Source organism: Lissotriton helveticus, chromosome 4_1, assembly GCF_964261635.1.
Source record: "Lissotriton helveticus chromosome 4_1, aLisHel1.1, whole genome shotgun sequence".
Classification (NCBI taxonomy): domain Eukaryota; kingdom Metazoa; phylum Chordata; class Amphibia; order Caudata; family Salamandridae; genus Lissotriton; species Lissotriton helveticus.
The window spans coordinates 1,806,995,483-1,807,016,910 of record NC_136063.1 but is presented as its reverse complement, the minus strand read 5'-3'; positions in this window follow the sequence as shown (position 1 = coordinate 1,807,016,910).

The window sequence follows — 21,428 nt, the reverse complement described above, 5'->3', positions numbered from 1 at the left end:
AGTATTATTTCGCCAAGGAATTATATGGAAAAGTTCAACTCAAGTGCAGGAGTAATGTCTCTTTTGTAACAAAACAAATCCGTAATAGAAAGCAATCCAAAGTTCCAAATATTACGGTATTCCAAAGTCTTTAATGGTAATTTTCTTCAAGCAAATCAGTTTCCGTACAGCCACAACCAACACGTGTTTCGTCTGATGCTTATCTTTGCATCATATGACTTCATCAGGGCTGCAACCCAAAAATAAAAATAAAAATATTATAGACATCCACCAGTCTACAAACTGGTTACTAAATTACCCTTCACCGAATTCACCAAGAGGGAATGTGGTATAACGTAAGGTCAGGCAGAGAGGCTCCAGAAAACTCAGTTAAAAGAATTGTAAGAAAGATACACAAGAATCGAGAGAAACCGCCGGGTAGGCCGATTGTATCAGGCATTGGTGGTCCCACTGAGCGACTCTCTCAATTTATTGATGTACATATTAGACCTTTTGTGGTGAAACTCCCTTCACATATTGAGGATACTAAGCACGTCCTAAATTTGATGAGTGATATAGTTTGGGAACCAGATATGATTCTTGCTACATTAGATGTAGTTTCTTTATACTCCAACATTGACCATGTGGTGGGTATGAAAGCTATGGAGAGCTTTCTTAATAAGAGACCTGCAGAATATTTTGACCATACGCAAATGATCATGGAAATGACTAGAATTGTTTTGGAGAATAATATTTTTCTGTTTGACAATAAATGGTATAGACAGAAGCTTGGTACAGCTATGGGCTCCAGATTATATACATATATAGCAATTTGCATTGAAGAATGAGTGGATATATAAAAATAAATATTTGGATGGAGGATTTAGTAGCAATGTAATTGACTGTTTACTTTAACAATGTACAGTGTCTCACTAAATATAGTGGATAGTGACTAAACTGTGTGAATATCTGTATCACTTTGTCAGTTGTTGTGTAAACTGGTTCTCCAGTTGGTTACTAGCTATGTGAAAGTCGATATTACTTATTAACTAGTTAACTGAGTATTTGTATTGGAGAGTGAATGTGTGTGTGGTTCGGTGGGGGTGTGTGTGAGTGCCCAAAGATGTGTGAATAGTTGATTCAGTAGATATATGAAGTTAAAACTACATGTTATAATAGTTGTTTGGGTGAGTGAATATCCTTATGGGAGTGGTGATGAGCAAATGTATTTCTCTTTGGTGCATGTCCAACAAACTAGAAAAATAAAAGGCAGTGTATATGTCAGTTTATATGTCAGTTTTTGTATATAAATAAGTATTCATAAGACTCAATGATTCTGTAAGTGACTATATGGATGACTGTATACTTGTAATAATGATGTTATAATACAGTAAGTATGACTTTCTATGTAAATGAATAGATAAAGTGGTGTTTCTATAAGTGTGTAGCTAAGTAAGTATGTAAGTATGATACATTGTTTGCATAAGTGAGTAGGATAACTTCATATTTTAATAGGTTGTGTGCTGGTGTGTAATGACGATATAGGTGTATAAGTATTTTTGATAGTGTTCTATTTTTCATTGACAGCATGTATGATTGAATCTACAGGTAAGTGATTAGATGTGTGTATACATCTAGGAATCACTGAGTGGGTTTTTAGATACTTGTATTGCTGTGTCAATGGATTCAAATATGATACTCTGTATTTTACAAAGAGTGATGAAAGATTTTACTAGTGTATGAAAAGGTGTATGTGATTGTCACGTGGATGATGTCATCAGTGATGTCATCAGTGATGTCATTTGAGATGTCATCAGTGATGTCACTGACCATGTCATGAATGATGTAATATGTGACATCATCAGCAGTGGATTGCGGGTGCCTGAAATATAGTTAGTCCAACTAACTATATAGGAGCAATTTCAATGGTTTTGTATGAGTGAAATGTCCAGCTAACGATAACACCCCTAAAACTTATAGTTTATTGAGTGAATTTCAAAGGCTTTTTAAATGCTAATTCCTAACTATATAAGACCTGAAACCTATGGTTTTTTCATTGAATTTCAAAGGTTTTTTATATGCTAATTCCTAACTATATAAGGCCTGAAACCTATGGTTTTTTCATTGAATTCGCAAGGTTTTTTAAATGCTAATTCTATTAGCTGATAACGTTTATATATTCAAACTTTTTTTAATGCTAATTCCTAACTATATAAGGCCTGAAACCTATGGTTTTTTCAGTGAATTTCAAAGGTTTTTTAAATGCTAATTTCTAACTATTTAAGGCCTTTAACCTATAGTTTTTTCAGTGAATTTGCAAGGTTTTTTAAATGCTAATTCTATTAGCGGATAACGTTTAAATATATTAATATTCTAGTGGGACCACCTGAGCAGCCCTAGGGGGTCAGGGTGTTTCTACCCTGCCCCCTTTTTGTGTTCTACACGTTTGTTTTTCTGCTTTCTTGCGCCTCAGTCTACTAAGACCCAATATGGTTAGAAGTGTTGACAGCCAATGAGCATGCAGCTTTCTCGGGAAAGCATGCTGATTGGCTGTCACTGTCTGTCAACACTAGCACAAGTTGGATGCCAACACTTCCTGGTTAGAAGTGTTGACAGCCAATGACCATGCAGCTTTCTCGGGAAGGCATGCTGATTGGCTGCCACTGTCTGTCAACACTCCAAACCAGGAAGTGTAGGCAGCCATCTTGTGCCTTGTTAGAACCAAGGCACAAGAAAGCAGTGAAAAAAAGGTGTGAAACTCGCAAAGGGGCCAGAGTAGAAGCACCCTGACCCCCTAGGCCTGCTCAGGGAAGTCGCGGGGTACTCGTACCATGCGTGTACGTACGCGTACGGTACGCGTACAGTATGCGTACCCCACGACTTTTTAAAATTTGTTTTTATTATTTTTTGCCTTGGGGTTCCTTCTGGGACCCCCTGAGCAGGCCTAGGGGGTCAGGGTGCTTCTACCCTGCCCCATTTTTGAGTTCTACGCATTTGTTTTTCTGCTTTCCTGTACCTCAGTCTACCGAGGTACAAGATGGCTGCCAACAATTTCTGTTTTGGAGTGTTGACAGACATTGGCAGCCAATCAGAATGCAGCTCGTACTCGGGAAGGTACAGAGTACAGTAAGCTTACAGTAAGCTTATATATATACATATTTTTTTTAAGTTAATTTTCATAAAAACCACTGGAGCAATTTTCACCAAATATAGAAAAGGCACTTCTGCGTACCAGTCCCTACAATTTTGCAAAGTTTGGTGTAATTCCATTCAGCGGTTCGGGCTGTAGCCTTGTCTATTCGTCCTATGGAAATTAACATGAAGAAAACACGTTTTGGGACCCCCCTTTTTTCTCGGCCCCCGTATGATGAATCCCCCCGAAACTTAAAGGGAAGAAGCTGAGCGGAGCTGGCCTAAATGTTGGAAAATTACACGCGAACTCCTCAACCGGCGCCAAAGTTATTCCCAATAGAATGATGCGGATTTCCTATGGTAGCTAGGTCCTAACTATATATACCTACTGGCTATCGCCAGTAGGTAGTATATACATATATATATATATATATATATATATATATATATATATATATATATATATATATATATATATATATATATATATATATATATATATATATATATATTCACTGAAAAAACCATAGGTTATACACCATATATAGTTAGGAATTAGCATTTTTAAAACCTTATTTTACTCACACAAAACCATTGAAATTCCATATATAGTTAGTTGCACTAACTATATATCGCGCACCCGCAATCCACTGCTGATGATGTCACATATTACATCATTCATGACATGGTCAGTGACATCACTGATGACATCACTGATGACATCTCAAATGACATCACTGATGACTCCACTGATGACATCTCATTTCACATCAATGACCACATCACTGATGATATCATTCATGTGACAATACAATGCATCTCCTCACATTTTAATATAACCTCTGTTTCACCCAGTGTTAAATACAGAGTATAATTTTTGAAACCATTGACACACCAATACTAGTTACTACATATGTACTCACTGATTCCTACGTCTACACACACATTCACTCATTCACCCATACAATCATTCATACATACAATCACTCATCTTTACAACACTATCATATGCACTCATACACCTATACAGACACTCACACTCTGCCACTCATCCATGGAGTTACTCACACACCTAGTCAGTCCTGTAAAGAATCAATCACACTTCCATTTTCTTGTCTATACAGTTAAACATAGAGCACCTTACATTTTCAAACATATACTAACACATACTTACCTTGTTATACAATCATTGATATAAGTACACATTGATCTGCACAGAGTCACACACCTCCCAGCCAGCCACACACACACTCAGTCTCCCATACAAATACTTGGACAATCAATCAATAACCCATATAGTTACTCATATAGCTACTGATCAACACATGCAGCAGTTTACAGAACAACAGACATAATGATGCACAAATTAAGACAGTTTAGTAACTAACCCATGCACTCAGTGAGATACATTTAATCACTCACTCATACAGTCAGTCATGCACCTACTAAATCCTTCGTCCAGACACTTATACATCCACTCATTCTTCAATATGTAAGACATATTTAAACTTTACAGAAACATAAAATCACTGGATGTTGTTATCAGTGATGTCATCAGTGATGTCATTTGAGATGTCATCAGTGATGTCATCAGTGATGTCACTGACCATGTCATGAATGATGTAATATGTGACATCATCAGCAGTGGATTGCGGGTGCGCGATATATAGTTAGTGCAACTAACTATATATGGAATTTCAATGGTTTTGTGTGAGTAAAATAAGGTTTTAAAAATGCTAATTCCTAACTATATATGGTGTATAACCTATGGTTTTTTCAGTGAATTTTCAAGGTTTTGTAAATGCTAATTCCTAACTATATATGGTTTATAACCTATGGTTTTTTCAGTGAATTTCAATGGTTTTTTAATAGCAAATATCTATAGCTGTAAAATGTATTCTTATTTAAATCCAAAAATATATTTTATATGTTTATTAATAATTTTTTTAAAATATTTTTTTTGTTTCGCTCCCGGTCCGCGGACCGGGAAGCTTCCCGTTAGCTCAATTTGATGCCGCGACCCGGTCCGCGAACCGGTAAAAAATCAACATAGGGACGGTATCGCGTTGCCGCGTAATGCGTCTTATGACGTACTGCGTTAGCGCACCCGGAAGTGCCCCGGGGCGCGGACCGAGGCGCGAAACGCAGCTCCCCGGAAGCGATCCGCGGCGTGTCGCGAAAACGCGACGTATCGCGTTGCCGCGTAATGCGTCTTGTGACGTACCGCGTTAGCGCACCCGGAAGTGTCCCGGGGCGCGGACCGGGGCGTGAAGCTTAGCGACCCGGAAGCTAACCGGGGCGCGTTCCGCAGCGCGTAACATGAGCGTGAGAGGTCATGTGACTTGTTAATAAAACTTTTCATTGGTTCATTTCACTTTTGGTTTCATAATGATGTAAGGCTAGGTCAGGTGACCTAAAAATAACACTTTTCATTGGTTGAGAAGTATTGTTTTTCCCAAATGATGAAAACCCCTCCTTCTTTCCTCACTCTGACTTTCATCATTGTGAGAGGAAGACCTATTTTGCTTGTTGGAAAATGGCTTCATTGGTAGCTTCAGCTGGTGGACCCCCACCACCACCTCCACCTCCTCATGGGAAGAGAGGACCACCTCCCCAGGTCATTACCAACACTGAGGAGGAAGATGAAGAAATGGATGAGGAGGGAGAAGAACCACAGTTCTTAGAAGAGGTGCCCCGGGTTTCCAGAAAGAAAGCCAGTTTCATCTGGCAGTTTTATTCGATCCCTCGTGGCCAAAAAAAAGTCAATGCGAGGTATGTCACCTGCCGCATATGCAAAGAACAATTGTCCAGAGGGACGGACAAAAAATATAGCTATGGAAATCACACAATGCACAGGCACATGACAAGGAAGCATCCACTAAATTACAGCCGGGCGGAAATAAGGGATATGCAGGACAATCCAAGACCAACTCCTGTGGCCAGACCAACAATACCGATTTCTCTAACACCAGAAGAGGCACGGGAAACTGTGCCAAATATTCAAGAAAATTTTGGGCACATGATTCACTTATGTATGCACTGTCGTGCATTATTAGCTTGTGGCAACATGAGCATCAATGCACTCAACCTGGCGTATGAACACCATGATTGCCCTAACCGCCCCCAGTAATTTTTTTTTGCTCCTGTTGAGCCCTTTTCAACGCCTGTTTTTTGTTGTTTCCCCCCCCCAAAAAAACCCCCAAAAAATATAAAATCGTTCAAAAAATACAAAAAAAACAAAAAATGTTCAAAAAATACAAAAAAAATATAAAACAACAAAAATATTTAAAAAAAAGTTCTTTTCAGAACTACCTTCCCTTTCAAAAAAAATTGCTAGAATGTTTAGCACTCTGGCAAGCTCTATTTCTTTTGGTTCGCTCCCGGGTTAGCTTCCCGGTACGCGGACCGGGAGCTAACCAAAAAAATTAAAAAAAAAAAAAAAGTGTAAGTATAAGGAAAGTAAACAGAGAGTGATGTTAAAAGAAAGACAGCTATAGGGAGTAAAGAAGAGATACTGTTTAATAGATCTATTTACCGAAGAAAAGACAGAAGAGGGTATAATTGTGAAAAACAAAATAGATAACGAAGTGAAAGAAAAAAAAAGAGAGTATAACATTAACAAAGAAGAGTTTCTTGGAGAATGTGAGTGAATGTTCAAAATAAGATTAAAACATGAGGAATAACAGAGAGAAAAAATAGAAAACAGAAAACAAAAAATAACAGAAAAAGATTAATTGAAACAGCAAAGAAATGTAAGTAACATAGAGCCATATCATCAACACAGGCAATAAAAGTTTTGCAGCTTTTATTGGCAGAAATGTGTCGCTAAAGCTGCTTTTGTGGCAGAAAACTGCCGCTAAAACCACTTTTGCACCAGTTTTCTGCCAATAAAAAGAGCAATAATTTTATTGGCTGTGTTCATAATATTCCCCTTAGTGTGCTTCAACTACACAGAGAAAGCATTATGAACAAGTAGTGATAGAGTGATCAGTCAAAGACACTAAGAGTAATAGAGACGGAGTGAGTGAACAAGAGTGAGGAACTATGAGAAGAGAGGGACTGAGAAAAAGAGTGGAAGGAGTTGAGTAAGTAGGTAATAGAGAAAGGAATGAGGGAAGTAGCAAAGGCAGGAAACTGAGGGTTAAAGAAATGAAGCAGTGGAACTAATAGTAGTTAAATGTGATAGAAATGTAACGAAAAGAGTACAAAATATTTACCTTATAATTGTCGTTAAATTACTCACTTTTTGTTTTTATACTTTCAATCTGTGAAAGAGAGAACAAACATTTGAAAAATATTAAAACATGTATTTAAAAATTAGAAAAGACAAGGGAAAAGATTGAAGGACAAACAGTTTTTCAACAACTTTGACACTTACAGAAGCTTCTGCTTCTCCAGGCCCCCTACACAGTCCTAAAGATATACATTTTAAACTAACAGTATCTTGATGCAGATGAAGTGAGGCCTATCTTAAAACATGGTGCATCTTTTGCATTGCTGTTGTTTCAGAAAAGTGTCGCAAGACACTAAAATTTTAAATAATTGCTTCAGGATGCCAATAAGATGTCTACTATCCAGAGGTTTGTTTGAGGTGAGGCCTACTCAGGGTTGCAGATGAGATTTACACTTGTTGAAGAGTACAGAGGAGATAATACATGTGAAGGTCTACCAATGAAGTGAGTCATGTCCACTGCACTCTTCAACAAAGTCCAAACCTCCTATGTTTCCCTGGACAGACCTAAACTTGATCTGCACAATGTGATTCGTAATGATAGGAAACACAGGTGATGTAATTGAAATACGTGCAATTTATTTTGCTCATTTCACAATCACATCACTTGTGTTTCCTTTGCTTAGGTATCTCATTGTGCAGATGTAGTCTAGCATATGAAAGAATACGCAGAAGTGCAGCACTGCATGCAACAACTTTGACACTTACAGAAGCCTCACCTTCTCCATGCCTCCTACACAGTTCTACATATACATCATAAATGCAAACAGTACAGAATTAATTATACATGTTAAATGGTTTATTTTTGCTGTTCTCAGAATGTATCAAAATTCACTAAAAACAGTGACTTGAAGGTATTCATCATATAACAGCGGGGGAAAAAAAACACAATCAAAATGATTGTGTTTAAAAAACCCATACAACATAAGAAATCAAAATTCAGAACTCCTTAAAGTTAACTTACTTTCCATGACGTCCAAGGATGTCCTATGAACAGCTTACACTCTTTTGTGCTGTTATTACTTTCAGCCCGCCACTTTCTGAAAGAAAATCTCCATCGTTTTTAAAAACACGTTACATGCAATAAATGACTTCTTGCTCTCTACCACAAGTTTCCACAAGGCCAAATCTGGTCAGAGCCATTTATAACTCTTGGATTTCTTGTAAGCCAATCCCGTCATTTGGCATTTCCGCAACTTTCAGAATTAAAATGTTGAAGATCATTTTCACAATCCTGGAATAGTAATATCTTCCCCTTCTTGCTCAGTCATGTTCTACATTTCCTATGACACTGATACTGCTTACTATGAAGCAGACTTACACTACCTCTATGACTACTACAATTATTTAATTCTCTACATCACTTTTAATCACAAAGCAATGTAAAACAGTAGACAGCATTGCAGACTTACATTCCCTCTACTCCATGTTTTGATTGGCTGCTTCAATTAGCTTATAAAAAGAAACAGTTTTTCTGAACTCATTCAAAGTGCACGTATTTCTCCATGACGTCCAGTCCTATGGTTAGAAGTTATGTCTCTGAACTACACTTATCCTCAAGGCCAAATTGTGTAGGAGCCATTAGAACTTCTTGAAATTCCACAGAGCACATCCCGAGATTATTTCCCTAAAATTTTGGTTTTAAAAACACCAGGTAAGAGTTTTTAAGGTCATACGGCAATTTTTTTTTGAAAATTAAAACAGAATCATTGCAGAATGACCAGCCATTTCTAGACTTTAAATAAGCTGTGTAATGTCCTGATGTTATTGAAGGGCCGTCATGATATATAATTGCTGCAGTTACAAAAGTCCTTCCTGATATTGACAACTGCGAAGCTACAAAATTTTTAATTAAAGTTGTCAATTTTGTTCCATCAGGCCTACATCGTTGGAACATTAAAATGACATACTGGCCATATGTTCGTATAAATAATGTGGACATCATTTCAGATTTACATTGGCTACACTCCATGTTGTGATCAGATGCTTTTACTAGCTTATTAAAGGAGACTGATTTACTGTCTGGCAAAGTTAAATATATAAATCTTTCTGAGTCTACACTAGTAGTACTTGATACCATACAGTTCTCGCAGTCATGCTGCCATTGATAAAAAAGCCCAAACAGCTGATCTACATCTACACCTTCAGCATGTAATACATCAAGCATATACATTAAAAACTCCTGACAATCTTGCTGAATGTTTTGAGAGAATTGTGTTTGGCCTGAACATCTGTCTAACAGATTTCGAATTTCAGACACACTTTCTATGTTTCTTCTATCAGTGCTACATTTCTCTAACACAGAATTTAACAAACTGCAAAATCTTTGATCAGAATTGACCACAATCTCTTCTTTTACATTTTCTAGAGAAAACAAAACATTAACCACTACATTAGCATAGCAGTTGACACCAGAACTGTTTTCAAATTGAAAACCAACAACATCTTCAACAGAATCCTTTTTGTTTCTGCTTGTAATTTTAGGTTCATCGACTTTTCGTCTATTTGCTACAACCTCCCCAGTATTGGTCACATTTCTTCGTTTCCGGCCTACCACACGTTTCTCAAACAAAGGATACTGAGGCAAATGTGGCGCATACTCTCTTCTTAACCTATTGTATTCCTTAACACAATCTAGATCAGCACAAATGTTTGTGACATCACACTCAATCAAGTACAATCCCGATAAAGTTCTAACTCGTGACAATGCCACATATGCCATACCCTCCTTGAACACAGAACTGCCAATATTCACCAATGCACTGTCTACACTTAAACCTTGCGATTTATGGATTGTCACCGCATATGCCAAGCAAACAGGAAACTGCTTACGGCGAACATATAAGTCTTTTACAAGCAAAAATCTAGCAGAGCAACGACCAATTAGCTGTACTTCCTCAATGCCATCAAATTTAATTTTTAAAAATTCAATTCCATCTCTATTTCTGTATTTTACAAAATCAACAACATTACCCATTGATCCATTTACCAGACCTCTTTCAACATGTAAATTCCTTCTTAAAATTATACGGCAGTTCAAGCACACATTCAGAGTCTTTTCAAAACCTGCAGTTTTAGATATACTCTTCTCTAATGAATCCAATTTTGTTTTCAGATTCTCAGACAAAATAATTGTTGATCCCATATGCTCTACTCTGTCAATAGCTTCCAGTTTCACAATCTCTTGCTTTTCTAAATGCAACATTTTGTTGTTGAATTTGGCACATTCTGCAAGAGTTGGCATCAAACATATTCCAGATTTCTTATCAGTAATTTTCTGAAAAATATTCTCAGGCACAACATCTTGTTCTGGATATAAATTTGACAGTAATCGTGCATGTAAAGCTTCTTTCCCATGCTCGGTCACTTTTCCAATTCTAACATCTTGTAGAATAGTCTTGTAAACTTCATCCTTCGCCTGACGCATATTTTCATGCAGTTCAGCATAATTGAAGTTTAACCATATATTGACGTTGCCAATGCTGCCTAGGCACTTCCTGGTATCTTCATGCGTGAGCATTTTGAACACAGGTTGCCCTTTCACTGGTGTCAGCTGCAGAAGATCTCCGAAAACAATGATGTGTTTGCCACCAAATAACACATCATACTCTGTTTTGAGAACTTCTTGCATTCTCAAATGCACAAAGGCAAGCATGACATTGGAAACCATGCTTACTTCGTCAATGATAAGAAGTTTCATTTTCCTCAAGATTCTTGAAACTTCAAAACAAGCATCTCCAGATAGCTTGTGATATTGTAATTTGTTGTCATGCTCCACTGGCAGCATCAGTAAACGATGTAAAGTAATCCCTTTAATGTTATGTGCTGCCAGTCCAGTTGGAGCGGTGACAACACAAGACAGCGATGACTCTGTCCTTTCCTGCAAATAGCATGAAATTGCTTTAATGAGGAAACTTTTTCCAGTTCCCGCTTCTCCACTCACGTACAGTCGGACAGGCTTCAACGACGTACATGAGCACTCTTTCTTGTCATGACTTAATCCATGATCAATTTGCATGGTAACTTCGTCATATATTTTCCTCTGCTCAACGTTGAGTTGTCTTTCCAACTCTTCTAAGTTAACCGCATCCTCCTGAGCATGTGCCATGGCTCTTTCCACTTCATTCATGGCAGTGGCAGCTTCATTTTCGATAACAGGTCCTCCTAGTGGATCCTGACTCAATGAAGCAGAACTCTGACTGTCCTGAGAACTGTCTCTGGCAATCTCGGCTGCAATCGTTGCTTCCTGCTCAATTTCCGCATTCAACATTTCTACATATTTGGGAAAAGCAGGACATTCTATGGTCTCCTTGGCGGCATTGAAAGAGTCTTCGTAACAGAGGAAATCTCCAAGCAGTTCCTCTTCTGCACGCCAAGGTTTGAAAAGTTGCAAAAGTGCTAAATAGAAAAACTCCTTTTTTTCAGGAGATTCGCCACTCAATTTTCGATGGTTTACCAAGTGGCATTTTCTTTGCTTGACCAGACATCCCTCACTTCCTATTACAGCATACACTCCTTTCTCAGTATCTTCTTTGATGTTCCTCTTGAATATGTAATTTTGAAGAACCTCATACAGACAAACATTGTCGAGGTGACTGCTTCTATTTGGATAATATGTATCCAACATGTTGGTCTTCAAAATGTCGGTACTGTTTGGCTCCTTTTCCGCCAAATACTCAATTTCCCGCACAGGTTTCAGAACTCGATTACGCGTTGCAGCAAGACCAAGACTCGCCCAAACGATACTCCTGGACTTGGCATAGAGACTTGCTGAAGACAACCGGTCAGAGCATTCGTAAGCTCCAATTTCTCGATGCGACAACATCTTCAGACTGAAACTGTACAACTTCTTGCTGAGGCTCTTTTCATGGGAAATGTCCTCCCACATATCCTTCAATTCTGTCTTCTCTTTTTTGGTGATGTAAGACGTCACATACCGAGCCACAGCCATACAGTTATCAGCCACAAACTGTATATCCATGTTAGCATTCCACATGGACAAAATCACCGGGTTGTAGTCGTTGATGTACTTGGACTCTTCGTTCCTCTTCAAATTGTATGTGTTTTTAGGTGATTTCTTCATGACATTATGTCGCAGCGAAGACATCAAACTGTTTACTCTTCCTTTAGAAATCACCGGTCGTGGAAAACCGAAACGACATTTGGTGTAGAACTTGTCCTTGTTTCGGAATTTACGACGGCAGTACTTTCCACATCGATGGCTTTGGAAACGCAGAACTTTTTCTCTTAGGCTTTTCTTCTCCTTTGCGTTTGGAACAGCACACGTAGAATACTGTTGGATGAAACTCATCACTGAGTCTTCTGGATCCGTTCCAAATTTAGGTGCATCCTTGATCCACAGCAACATATGTATATGAGGAGCACCTCTTGCTTGGTACTCCTTTCTCCAGAAGAAATCCAACACCTCTCCAAGAGGTGGATTCTTCTTATTCATGATGAAAGACATCATAGCTTCAAATCTATGATTGAAGTACCTACATACATTGACTGGATCCAAAGAGCACAGTTCTCCGGGTGTCTTGAATTTGATGTTATCTACGTTAGCATTTGCCTCTCGTTGAAATTCAAGTAAGTCTTCCCAGCCATACTCGGCACAGCTCAGAGTGAGGAACCATGTGGGAGTACCTAAGTTCCTCAGCATACATTTTAAATCACCATGACGACGGTACCAGTACTCATTAGTACCACGCTGACACGCCATGAGATTAATCAGGTGAGAATCCAAAATACTGTCTTGGACATTGACTTTATCCATAAAGTCACTTGCCGAGATGTTTTGCATGTGTATACCACTTTTCAAGATGTGGTTCACTGCATATGACAGTCCAGACAGATCGCTTTCAAACAGGAGATGAAACAAATAGGGAATGCATTGTCGAAACCTAGCATCTCCTGCATACAATCGCAAAGTCCGGTATTCAGAAGCAGGAATTTGATGAGGTCGCTCATCATATCTTCCTCCCTGACCTGTTGGAAAAAGCTGTGGGAAACACCGAGCTTCCAAACTTTCCTCCCAAACACTAATGGGACTCCCTTTGGCTTGTTTCATTTGAAACAACTCAATAGCATTCCCCATGACTTCCTTGGAATGCAAAGGATGAACACTATAATGTTCATATATTTCTTCACTAGTAGAGGGTTCTACTTTCTCAATTTGACCAGCACACAAATCGCTATCCTCTTCCTCACTTACTTCCTCTTCTGCAACATATACATTCTTATAGTATTTATTATTTTTTTTCAAATACAATGTTGCCTTTTTAACTTTCCTAACATCTACTAAATCTTGCCATATTTTCTTATTCTTTGTCGGAACCCCATTAACTAAGATAACCAGAGGTTCCTCTTCCACTTTTTCTACTCCAATTGTGTTAATGTTTTTCTTCAAATCTAGAGGCAAATAAACAACTCTTCCCTTTAATCCTCTCTGTAAATCTGATGGAGGCAATTTCCCTGTCTTTGGCTCCATTCTTACAATAGCCTGAAAGGGATGGATACTTTGAATCAAAATAGATTCATAAGTATTTAAATCCTTCAATTCAGAAGGAATCTACACCAATTCCAGATTATTATGAACTGCTCTAGCAGGCATCTGGTTTTGATTTAATTTGCAACAACAATAAGTACACACACGTTGATCAAATCCCAAATCAAAACAATTTTCTACCATCAAGTATGTTGCAAAATCCTTCCATTCACTATTATTTTCCCTTTCACTTTTTGCATATAAATCCACTAACTTAGTCTGATTCTTATAATAAGTGCGTCGACAACACACACAAGTGAAATTAGGCCTCTCACTTGATTTCACCTGAAACGTCGCAATTTCCCTCTGGAAATTATCTGTACTGGAAACCTGTACACTATCTTCCACATTACCCTCTTCTTCTGGGTCAATTTCAACATTCTCCTCTTTACTTCCAAAGTAACAAAACTCAATTTCTTCACATATGTTCTTCACATCTATTTCAGAACCATGCAAAAGAGCAGCGCATAATTGTTTAAGCATAATTGCTGGACTCTTAGCATAATACAACATTCTAACTAATTTCCTCACTTTATTATGATGCACTGCTAGCATCCTGAAATGATGAAAAACACTCTGGCATACTCTCCTGGAAAGACAAGCCAGTGAATGACCATGCAAACCTGTCACTTCTCTCACTCTGCAAGGATCTAATTCTTGCAACAACTTCATTTTCTGCTTCAAACGTTTCTTATTAAATGACCGTACAAAATCACAAAGCAAATTGATGGAATCCTGTCGCACACTGCAAATACTACTACACTTCCAGGTGTACACAGGACCCTTAGCACGTCTTCCTAAAACCTCATTACCTAACACCTCTTCTGCCTCTGTTGTCACAAGTTTTTCTTTTTCAACTGGACAACCATCTTTCACTTCATAAGCACGACCACTGGTGTCAACTGCATGCACCAAATCATTATCCTGGAAATAACTCTCCTCATTAAAAAATGCCTCACAGCTTGAACTATGCATCCATTCTCCAGAAAAAACTTCACAAAAATTACTACGATTAACTATTCTCTTCCATCTACTATTTCTTTTGAAATCATAAATTGCCTTGTTTAGCTTCCTAATTCTATTGATTATCAAAATAAATAACTTACGTTTAATTTCAAATGCCTGATCAATAACTTTCTCAACTTTTTTTTTCTCTTATAAAAAACCAGTTTCAGTTGACCTTTCTTAATATTTTTTAACAAATTGCCAATTATCCTGTTGCGGAACATTCGTTTACGAATGTCCCTAAACTGTTGTTTCCTTCTACTATCATGCACAGAGTTATCTCTTGCTCTAGCAGTAACATTTTTGATTGGCCTTTCCTTTCCATTTGATTTGCTTATCTTTTTATGGACTGAAACATTTTCTGTAGTAATATTTTTTTTACTACACATATTTCTTATGAAATATTTTGTGCTCTTACCCGGTGCTTTCTTCGTGACTTGACAAATCTTTTTGTTAGAGGACTGCTGCTTATTTTGTTTCACCTGCTGTCTTTGACGTTTTGCAGCCTTTCTCTGTCTTTCTATTGTTGGCATGGTGAAATCTTGAAATGATCTGCAGTTGAATCTGTGGTAAAATATAATAAAAAAATTTATTAACCACTATTACCAAACAGTAAATCAATAACAATGATCAAAAACTTAACACACTACTTGACATTTTAAATAGAAGATTTTTTAGTCCTTGGCAAATTTACAATACAGAAATAGCAGAAAAGAAATGACATTTATATTTATGTTACCTGTGCTATTTTATATGTGAATCTGATCTAATTTTATGAGCATATTTTAATATTTTATTGAAGACACTACACATAACCTGTTTTTGAAGGTGTCTTTATTTTTAAATTAAACGGTTTACATTTTTACTTTTTATTAATTATACATTTTAAAAATAAATGTTTATATTTCCATAGGCTCAAGCAGGTCAGCTTCCCACCCTATGTCATATAATTCGGACAAATCTGCATCCTCATCACGCTCTTCTTCATCCTCAGGATTTAAATCATCCAATGGATCAACATCCACTGATGTTTCAATTACAAGTTCAATGATGAGGTCAAAATCAACTGATTGCAGATTGTCACTCATGTTGATGTTGTCTTTATCTTTAAAGAAAGATAACAACAATGAGATGTTGCAGAGTAAGAGACAAATCTCAGAGATTATAATAGTAAAATTGTTTAACAAGAGTAATATTTTGCAGCTATTATTTAGCCATGTCCAGCAATGCTGATCAGGTGAAGACTATGTCTAATTTTTCAGTGAACAGGACTCATCTCTTCTTAGCCTTGGATAAGCCTCACCGACTCTGTGTGTCCTGCACATACTTAAATGTAAAGGGGCAGATTTATGTTAAATGGCACATCCCCAGGCATGCACCAGTTAACGTGCACCGCTGCTCTGCCACCCATGGTGTGCCGTATTTACAATCAGATAGGAGAAAACTGCGTCAAAACCCTGCACCTGCTTTAAGCAGGCATAGGTCTTGACGCAACATTGTGGAGATGGGGCACCCCTGAGCCTTGCTTGAGCTGCATCGCACTTGCGATACAACTCCAGCAATCACTACCTTTACATCACAGATACATCACGCATCTGTGCCATTTTTGCCCCATGATGCCCCGCATTGTAAATGCAGCACACCATGGGTGGCGGAACAGCGGCACAGGATGACTGACACATCCCTGGTGATGCACCAGTCATCATAAATCTATCCCTAATCTTCTTATCTTGTTACAGATGAACCGCCATATGTACCATCAAACTATTTTGCATTTCCTAAATAGCGAATTTTAAGGAATAAATAGCAATTCTTTACCATTCCTAATTTGCAATGAGCAAATTGCTAATTGCAAGTTACCCATTCATTTCCATGGGCTAGGAGCCTCATAGGAATGAAGGTTTAATTTGCGATTAGCAATTTGCTCATCACAAATTAGGAATTTTTCCAAGGGTGCAGGGGTGTCTCAAGAACACCCTGCTGCACCCCCTGAAAAAGAAATTTGGGGGCATATGGCGCACATACATGCCCTAAGGGCATGTATGGGCGTCATATGGCACCTTTTGTTTTTTGGAAAAAAAGCTTTTTGAAAAGAATTCACAAATTACCACCAACTAGAAGTTGGTGGTAGTTTCCAAATCCTTAATGTCATTTTTTTACATATTTTTTGTTTGATACATTGCATTTAAGTAATCGCAAAATTTGCAAATCCTTCAGTGCAATCGCAAAATAAGGAATAGCAAATTTTGCTATTCCTTATTTTGCATCAAACTTGTTTGATATATACCATTTGTCTAATTAGCATTCGCAAAGGCCGAAATTCGCAGAATTTTGATCTTTGTGAATGCTAATTAGCTTGATACATATGGCCCCAAGTGAGGCCTGTCTTGCAACATGGTGCATCTTTTGCATCACTGCTGCATCGGTTTCATGTGGTACGTTTTTTTTACACCATGACATATCTGCCTAAAAGCATCAATTTGTAATTTTGTCGCCTCATAGCAAATCTTTTGCACCGCCGCTGCATCATAAAAGTGACGCACAGTGGCGCAAAAGAGGCATACACCTATCATAAATCTGTCCCTAGCATTTTAAATGATTAATTCATGATGACGATAAGGTGTGGCCTATCCAGAGGTTTGTTTAAGGTGAGGCCTACTCAGGATTGCAGATTAAAGTTACGCTTGATGAAGAATACAGAAGAGATAATACATGTAAAGGCCTACCAATGAAGTAAGTGATTTGCACTTTATTTCGCCAGTCATCATAAATGTATCCCTAAGCTTCTTATCTTGTTACAGATGAACCACCATATGTACCATCAAACTATTTTGCATTTCCTAAATAGCGAATTTTAGGGAATAAATAGCAATTCTTTACCATTCCTAATTTGCAATGAGCAATTTGCTAATTGCAAATTACCCATTCATTTCCATGGGCTAGGAGGCTCATAGGAATGAAGGTGCAATTTGCGATTAGCAATTAGCTCATCACAAAATAGGAATTTTTCCAAGGGTGCAGGGGTGTCTCAAGAACACCCTGCTGCACCCCCTGAAAAAGAAATTTGGGGGCATATGGCGCACATACATGCCCTAAGGGCATGTATGGGCGTCATATGGCACCTTTTGTTTTTTGGAAAAAAAGCTTTTTGAAAAGAATTCACAAATTACCACCAACTAGAAGTTGGTGGTAGTTTCCAAATCCTTAATGTCATTTTTTTACATATTTTTTGTTTGATACATTGCATTTAAGAAATCGCAAAATTTGCAAATCCTTCAGTGCAATCGCAAAATAAGGAATAGCAAATTTTGAATTAAGGACATTTTAAGTCATTTCCACATGTGCAGTGTTTTCAAATTATGATTTGAAAATCGTTTTTGGGGAAAAGTAATGGTTTGCAAATTTATGACAAGGACATAATGGTGTATGCTTCTCTATAAGGCATTTCAGTGTCTCTGATGTCATTTTTCCCATATTACATTATAAGACCTTTCCCCATGGAGCACATTCCTTGTAAATATGCTCCCACCTGTGCATGGTGAATTTAGATTTTGACTGTTTGAGTCACATAGCCATGTTAAAAGTGACCCAAAAAAATTGCAAACGCTTTAAAAAAACACATTCATGTGTCTTAAGGACATTTTAAGTCATTTCCCCATGGACAGTGTTTTGTAAGTGGCGCAAAAGAGGCATACACCTATCATAAATATGTCCCTAGCATTTTAAATGATTAATTCAGGATGACGATAAGATGTGGCCTATCCAGAGGTTTGTTTAAGGTGAGGCCTACTCAGGATTGCAGATTAAAGTTACGCTTGATGAAGAATACAGAGGACATAATACATGTAAAGCTCTACCAATGAAGTAAGTGATGTCCACTTCATTGCGCCAGTCATCATAAATCTATCCCTAAGCTTCTTATCTTGTTAGACATCAACCGCCATATGTATCATATAACTATTTTGCATTTCCAAAATATCGAATTTTAAGGAATAAATAGCGATTCTTTACCATTCCAAATTTGCGATGAGCAAATTGCTAATTGCAAATTACCCATTCATTTCCATGCGCCAGGATGCCCATATGAAAGAAGGTGCAATTTGCAATTAGCAATTAGCTCATCGCAAATTAGGAATTTTTCCAAAGGTGTAGGGGTGTCTCAATAACACCCTGCCGCACCCCTGAAAAAGAAATTTGGGGGCATATGGCGCACATAAATTTTAACAACATTCCTTTACCTCAAAAACGATTTTCAATTCATAATTTGAAAACACTGCCCACAGGGAAATTACTTAAAATGTCCTTAAGACACATGAAAGTGTTTTTTTATTGCCTTTCCAGCATGGTTGGGTCACTTTTAACATGGCTATGTAACACAAACATTTAAAATCTAAATTTGCCATGCACAGGTGGGAGCATATTTACAAGCAATTTGCGCCACAGAGAAAGGTCTTACATTAAAATGGGAAAAATAACATCAGGGACAGTCAATTGCCTTATAAAGAAGCATACACCATTATGTCCTTGTCATAAATTTAAAAACAATTCCTTTTCCCCAAAAACGATTTTCAAATCATAATTTCAAAACACTGCACATGGGAAAATTACTTAAAATGTCCTTAAGACACATAAAAGCGTTTTTTAATTGCCTTTGCAACATGTTTGTATCACTTTTAACATGGCTATGTAACACAAACATTAAAAATCTAAATTTTCCTTGCACAGGTGGGAGCATATTTACAAGCAATTTGCGCCACATAATTCATAATTTTCTCCTTAAAGCACACTATTCTCTATCTAAATTAAAGAAATATTTTCTCACCTTAGCAAATTCTTTGAGTTTGAAAACAGTCTCAGAAACACACCAATTTGTCTTCAGCAGAGCAAAAGGTATGCACTCCAGAGTCTGCAGCTATCAAAAGCACAGAAATGCTGTAATTCTTCACACATATCTCTCATGTCACCCAATCAATACTCTTCCCTCACTTTTTTTCAAATGAAAACCCTTCCCCCCTCTGCCATTTCATGCCTTTTCTGCATAGCAACCACCTCTTGGAAGACTTCTGGTGTTTGCAAGTTCACACAACAATGTTGCAATTGAACTCTGAACTCTCAGTGCACCTGCATATCCAGTGCATTCTTTCATTTAATGATTTTTTATTGACCATTCAAAATACATCTTTCAAATAACTCATCCGTGCACCCTAACTTTCTGTTTTCAGCAATCAAAATCCACCAATCACTGTTACTGCTTCATGAACACAGAAACTCCACAGTTTTTTTCATTTTAAACTCTCATTTTTTCAACTGCCATTTCATTGCCACACTTCATCTGACTGCAGGAGAACCTTCTCTCACCATGTTTTCTGTCTGGATTGTTGGACATAGTTATATTCACTGGGCTCAAAGGTACACTGAAAACAGGAATTTACCTAACCTCAATTTACAAGATGTGGAAATTAAGTGGTTTGGCCACAGAGGATTAAAATGTCACCAATTGATACCATTGGTGAAAACCTTTATGCATTTGCCCAAACCTGACCTGTTAATTGTGCACTGTGGAGGTAATGACTTGGGCACTTTGACTGGTGTAGGTCTGGAAATGCTTTTAAAGGACACCTTTGAGCAATTAATGGCACTTTTTCCTCAGACTGCCTTGGTATATTCAAATATATGCCAAAGACAGAAATGGAGGTGGTCAAACCAATTTTGTCCACAAATTGAGAAGTCGAGGAAGCATGTAAACAAATCTGTTTCAGCTTACATGAGAGACCATGGAATGGGCTCCCTGTACAACAATAACTTGCGTTACTACATGCAAGATATCTACAGAGGAGATGGAGTTCACTTCTCAGATGAGGGCAACAGAATTTTCACTCTGAATTTAAGAATGTGCATTGGTACCTACTTATAAGTACCTAAATGTACCATAAACCCAAAAGCTCTTCTCAGAGCTACCCTACATCTGATCACTCACAATTATTATTTTACTCTAACATTTTTCACTAATTTTCAACAAAGTACGCTCCCTGGGGCGCTACCCGGTACGCGAACCGGGAGCTAACCTTGCGAAATTTTTTTAAAAAATGGTTTTTTTTCGCACATATGGGCCTCCTCAGCCACCCTCACAAAACCTAGGGGGTCAAGATAAGTCTACCGTGCCCCCTTCTACCCATTCTGAACATTATTTGCCCTCCATCTTGTATCTTAATTCGACCGAAACACAAAATGGTGGACTCCCGTTACGCTTAAGGTTCGCGAACCGGGGCGCTCAACGGTTCGCGTACCGGGTCGCTCCCTGGGAAGCGCACCATCAAAAAAGGTGGGAAAGTAGTTCAGAGAAAAGCCACTGGAGACAATTTCACCAAATATAGACTAGCTCATACTACATACCAATCCCTACCATTTTCACAAATTTGATTGGAATTCCATTTAGCCATTTAGCCTGTAGACCTCTCTAAATACCGTGAGGTAAATTACTTCACAAAACACATCTGAAGTGTTGGAATTGACAACCAATTAAAATGTTACTTT